The sequence below is a fragment of the Mastomys coucha genome, unplaced genomic scaffold (assembly GCF_008632895.1).
Source record: "Mastomys coucha isolate ucsf_1 unplaced genomic scaffold, UCSF_Mcou_1 pScaffold9, whole genome shotgun sequence".
In the NCBI taxonomy this organism is placed as follows: Eukaryota; Metazoa; Chordata; class Mammalia; order Rodentia; family Muridae; genus Mastomys; species Mastomys coucha.
Window position 1 is genome coordinate 58,489,489 of NW_022196915.1, and position 6,032 is coordinate 58,495,520.

General features: G+C 39.2%; 1 long non-coding RNA gene across 1 annotated transcript in view; it reads right to left on the minus strand.

The window, feature by feature from the left end:
* Positions 1–4,147: 4,147 nt before the first annotated feature.
* LOC116085069 overlaps positions 4,148–6,032 on the minus strand; it is an 8,672-nt gene continuing 6,787 nt past the window's right edge. The window contains exons 2-3 of the long non-coding RNA XR_004116403.1: positions 4,838–5,013; positions 4,148–4,197 (exon numbers count right to left, since the gene is read on the minus strand). This is a non-coding gene — a long non-coding RNA (uncharacterized LOC116085069). The remainder of the gene's footprint in view (positions 4,198–4,837; positions 5,014–6,032) is intronic.

A 6,032-nucleotide genomic window follows, 5' to 3' on the forward strand; every position in this document is an offset into this window, starting at 1 on the left:
CTACTTGACATTTTCCTTTAAGTGCAAATGAATCCATTACAAGCAGTTGCAATTCTCCAACTACTCCGTTCATTACATCTTCTATTCTGCTATATCTGAACATTTACAGATTGAAGTCCTTATTATTTATTTTAAAAACTTTCTTTTATTTCATGCTTGCATTATACCTAAGACATTATTCTGATTTTTATTAAGAACATAAGAATAATATCTGCAAATTTCATTTTAGTAAATGAGGCATTGCAAATTATTTGTTATAAAAGGGGATATTAAATACAGTAAGCTTTAGAATCATTAATCTATTATAATACTTCATTTTACTGAAGGAGAAGAAGATAGTGAGGTAAAGAGAGATTAAATGGACCAATCACTAAGTTGCTGATCTGGAAGTAAAACCCTGAGCTGACTTGCAACTCGATTCTCTTACTTTGTCCTATGATTTGGGGAGAATACTGAGTAGTTACTTCTGTTACAGTATTATGCTCACAGTCTCCTTGAGGATGGAGATATTTTGTATAATCCTTTTTCATAATCATCACAGTAACTGATAGAGCAGTGGACATATAGTAGTTATTTAATTCATCCTTAATGCAGTAAACTGGATTCCATTAAATAGCATTGCATTGAAATAAAGTGATTTGAACTACATAGTGAAATGTGAATGCTTCTAGAAAATGATGTCTTCCAGTATGAAATAATCAGAGCCCCGAGTTCTGAGCCAGGAAGCCTCAGCTGGCAGAACCACATGGGAGTGCCTTTTTAACTCTGCCCTATCACTCTCTAGCAGCCAGGTTCTCACTATGGAGTACTGGTTCTCTTCCTTTATCTTTCAATAGTTGCCTTTCTTGGCTTACAGTCTTCCCACTGACCTAATAACTTCCATTTTAAGTTGTTTCTCTACTGACCATCTCCCATGGGACATAGACTGACTCCAGTGTTTCCATCCATCCCCTGAGTTCTAAAGAATGCTCAGCAAGAGTTAAGTCAGTCCCTCACATTTCATTATTTTAGCCCTCAACTTTTCCTGGGTCTTTATGAATGCACTAACACAACCTTGGTCCAAGGTGAGAGGTTTTGTTGACAAGGACTGACTCTACATGTCAGAGGGAGTGGCAACAAAACACCACCATACTTGCAAATTAAACATATTCTTGTCTTTTGTGTATATGTGCATATATGAGTCCAACATAAATAATCAGGAGAAAAAGAATTGGGATCTGATACCTAACTTAGGCACTACAACTCGAAATAAATTCCAAGGAAGTAGGACATGCATGAAGAAATGTCAAGAGCTTTATGCAGGACAGTTAAATCATGGAAGTTGTGACATACCAGGGAGAAAATATTTAGGGTAGTTATGAAAAGATGACCATCATGGATCTAGACAAGACAGTGTGAGCATATTAGACTAATGTTACATTTTCATATGTAACATTTGACAGTACATAAACAACCTTTCACTACCATCACCACCAACAACATTAACAACATGGAAACAATGACAGTCACAACCAAAGTAGGCCTGCTTTGTAATTTATATTTAAAAGTTATAAGATCATTTCTACTAAACTACCTAGGGCTAGTGAATTCGTGAGTCTTGTAGGAGACCTTACAACTACCAGTTTACCAACCAACATAACCCTAATTTCATCCTGTGTATTTGTCCTTATAGCAACAAATAGACATAGTTCTCACCCCCCCATCAAAGAGACATCTCTTTGCCAAAGAAGGAGACCATTACAATAAAGCACAACTGATCAAAATGCAGAATTGTGGAACCCAGACCCAACTGATAAATCTACAAAACAATTCCTGCACCTAAGTGTAGAGAGAATCTCTTATGCACTGTACAGAAGCATCATCTGTCAATAATATATTTTTTAAAAGCTATTGCCTATTAGCTTGCCTAGGAAATGGGAGGTGGGAGGTCCAGCATGGAGAGAGAATTATGGGACAGTTAAGTGCTAGAGTGGCTCGTCAGCAACATTAATGGAGATGGTTGTATAAACCTTGAGGAGAGGTAACTAACCATGTAAATTCATAGAATAGAAAAAGTAGAATAATTGAGTTACAAATTAGCATGAACAAGGCAAAACTTTTGGCCCAGGCATTTATTTATAAGTAATTCAATCTTGGAGTCATTATTTTGGGAACTTGGATACAGGTTCCTCCATCTGGAGGGAGTGGTCCTAAAGGTGTGTGTGGACCTGGCAACAGGAGGAACAGTGGTATAAGGGACCCTGTGGGTTTGTGCAGACTGGTACCAGGAAGTTCTGGATGGAGAAGACTGCAAAGCAAGCTCCCTTCAGGAGGCTAAATGTCCCCTGGACACCTTCCTGGGCACAGAAGGAAAGAGGGAGAGGGCACTCGAATGGAAGATGATGCCTGTGACCCATTCCTGCCAGAAGACATCTTCCCTTCCCACTCCTATTTCAAATGGACACATTTACTTCCTCAGTCAGCAGGTACTGGGGGACATCTCCTTTGTGCTAGGATATGTGCTAGAGGATACTGTGCTCCCATCAAGATCCCAGCCCTCCCGGTCCCAACAGGGAAAGGACACCAAATAAATCAACACTGATACATGAAAAAAAATGAACAGTTATAACTAAGCTTCAGTGATCACCATGGAAGGAGGGTGGACAAATTCTAAGAGCCAGAGGAAGAGGTAGTTGTTTGAAGACTGTGTCGTCTAGGAATGTTGGAAGCTATGTGTCGAAAGTCTTACCACCATGACTTCCTAATCCTGACTCAAACAAAAATGACAGCATTATGCGGGCTTCTGTGGAGAGAGGGAACCTACGTGTCTTCAGCCCTAGAGTGGGAACTACAGGTTGGGATGGGATGCTGGGAGCAAGAGAAGACAACACCAATTTGTTATCCAGTACCAGGTGGTCAGTCTTGAAAGCAGTAACATTATCCAGACTCAGCAGGCTCCATATATGTATTTAGGAGTTGTGTGTATGTGTGTGTGTGTGTGTGTGTGTGTGTGTGTGTGTGTGTGTGCGTGTGTGTGCATGTGGGTGTGCTTGACCATAACAACCATTAATTTTTTTTTTAAAGAGCATGAATTTGAAAGGGAGCAAGGAAAGTTATATGGGAGTGTTTGGAGGAAGGAAATGGGTGGGAAAATTATTTGCTTATATTATAATCTCAAAAAATAATTTTTAAAAATTCAGTGCAACTTCTAATGACTAAAAAAGCTTGTTTATATCTCATTGCTGAAGCTACTTGAGTAAAGCTTAAATTAAAAATATATTTCTTGAAAACAAAGTTTATATTTGTACTACTAATGCAAATTGTATTTATTTTTCCTTATTCTGGTTCAATAAAATAATGGAATTAAAGAAGGACATTCCTTCATGATTTGTTACCACAAACAAGTTTACAGATATTCAAAGGTAACATAGTTCAGGAGACAGATATTGGATCTGGAGCCAGGCAACCTTGATCCGAATTCTGGCTCCATCTGTATTGCAGAATTTTCATCATGTTACTGAAACTTTCTGGGCTTAAATTTCTTATTTGTAGAATGAAGTCAATAATTTCCAATCCACAAAATTACAATGATAATTGCTTTAAATAGAACTTATCATTTAAATGAAATGATAATTTGTTTAAATAAAAGCAGAGAGGAACGAAGCACGCTGCCAGGCATATCTGCAGCTGTTTCTCCAACCCTCTTACCTCCTCCAGTCTATCTGACAAGCAACAAAGTCTAGGCTAATTCTCTGTATATGATTGACTTAGAATCTCTAGAAATTTGTAATTATTCTCTTTATATAGAAGTAGAGGCCTAAGTTCAAAAGAAAATAAGCCAGAAAAGGCCTGGAAGCGTGCTTCAGCTAGCAAGAGAATATGTTGTTCTAGTGGAGGACATGAGTTAGGTTCTGAGCATCTATATTACAAAGCTCATGTTCACCTGTAACTGCAGATAGTTTTTAAAAATCCATTTTTAAATAAGAATGAAATTTTAAATTATTTAGGAATTAAACACTATATTTAAAGTAGCCATAGCATAGACAGTGGCTGAAAGTCAAGGGAGGTATTTTTTTTTTCTGTAAATACTTTTTTGTGTCTTTTAAAGAAAATTAAACTATAGTTATATCATTTTACCTTTCCCTTTCATCCATCCAATTTCTTCCTAATCTTTTTCAAGCTCATGGCCTCTGCTCTCCTTTTCTTTAATTGTTCTTCCTGATAGATAAATAATAGATGATAAATAAATTAGATTCATAGATAGATAATAGATAGATAGATAGATGTTAGATATTACTAAAAATATAGATAGAGCTTGTTCAGTCTATATGATGTTACACACACACACACACACACACATACACACACACGCGCACACACGCATGCACGCACACGCGCGCGAGAGCATGAACACATTTTCAGGGCTGACTGCTTGGTACTGAGTAACACATTGGGGTGCTCTTCCCTGGGGAAGACTATTCCTCCTGATCACAACTTTCCTTGGTTGTCCTTTGTCTCCTACACCCAAGGCTCAAGAAACACCTGTGCAGATTTTGAGCTCAAGAGGAACGAGTTGCCTGTCTGCAGTTAGGCTGGGTTTCCCAGAAGTGTAAGGGAAGCCATACTTATGAAGTCTCAACAACATGGCTGCCTAAACAAGAGGTGAACAAGGACTACACCAACAAACAGCCTAACCCAGAAGGGAAAAAAGCTTACATAGGGCCCCAACTCTAGATAAAGAGCTACAGGAGCTTTCAGAGTTCTCAAGAATTTGGGGGTCAGATCCAGCGAAATCATAAAAAGCTTCATAAAGAACTAAAAATGCTGAAAACACACAGAAGGAAATAAAACATTGTACTTTTCTGATTCTGTGGTGACAAGGACACCTGGCAGATGACACAGAGCCTCTTTCAAGGGACAGAGGGGCACACTGGGAGGAGCCAGGCAGATCTGCTTCTGAGTCTTCTTCTGCCCCTTGTCAGTTGTGTGACTCCAGATAAAGTTGCTGGCACCGCTGCTCTTCAGTCCAGTGCACTGTTAGAAGAAATAATACAGTCAACATCCAGAGCCATCAAGAGGACTGAGATTAAGCATGTAAAAGTTTGAGCTACTGAGGTCTTTGAGCCAAATCAAGATCTTTGGGGTGAACTGTATTTTCAATTTAAAAGAATATAGTGTCAATTACTCGTGAGTGTTCACATTTTAAAAATGTATATCTGTACAGTTTTTTAGTGAAATGTTGGAAGATGTCTTCAAGAGACAGAATAGTTAAAGCTAAGCAGTACAGAACTTCTGTATACAGAATGTATTTTTCCAGATTGCCACAGACACCCTGGTTTCTTACTGTGTTAGCTGTAGTGAAGGCCTTTTGTGTTCAACTAGTGAAAGGCCAGGTATTATAATTAAGGGTTAATAAATAACTAGAACCCCTACCCATGGTCTTTGACCTTCAAACGATTGCTAAGCACATTCTGAGCTAGAGAGATGACTTGCTATGCAAGTGTAAGGAACTGAATTCAACCCATAAAATCCATGTTTTTTTTTATTTACATGTAAATTTCTCCTTTCCCAGTTTCCCCTCCAAAAAACAAAGAAACAAACAAAAACAAACAAAACAAACCCCTGTTGCCTCCCACTTCCCCATGCTTGCCACCGTGCCCTCTCCCACTTTCTGGCCCTGGCATTCCCCTACACTGGGGCACAGAACTTTCACAGGGCCGAGCTCCTCTCCTCCTATTGATGATTGAATTTGCAATCCTCTACTATACACATGCTGCCTGAACAATCAGACCCCTCCATGTGCAGTCTTTGGTTGGTGGTTGTGACCTTGGGAACTCTGAGGGTACTACTTAGTTCATATTGTTGTTCGTCCTAAGGGACTGCAAACCCCTCAGCTCCATTGGTCCTTTCTCCAACTCCTTCACTGGGGACCCTGTACTCAGTTCGATGGATGGCTGTGAGCCTCTACATCTGTGTAATCAGGTGCTGTCAGAGCCTCTCAGAAGATAGCTATATTTAGGCTGGCTTGCCCTTCCTTCAGTCTCTGCTCCATA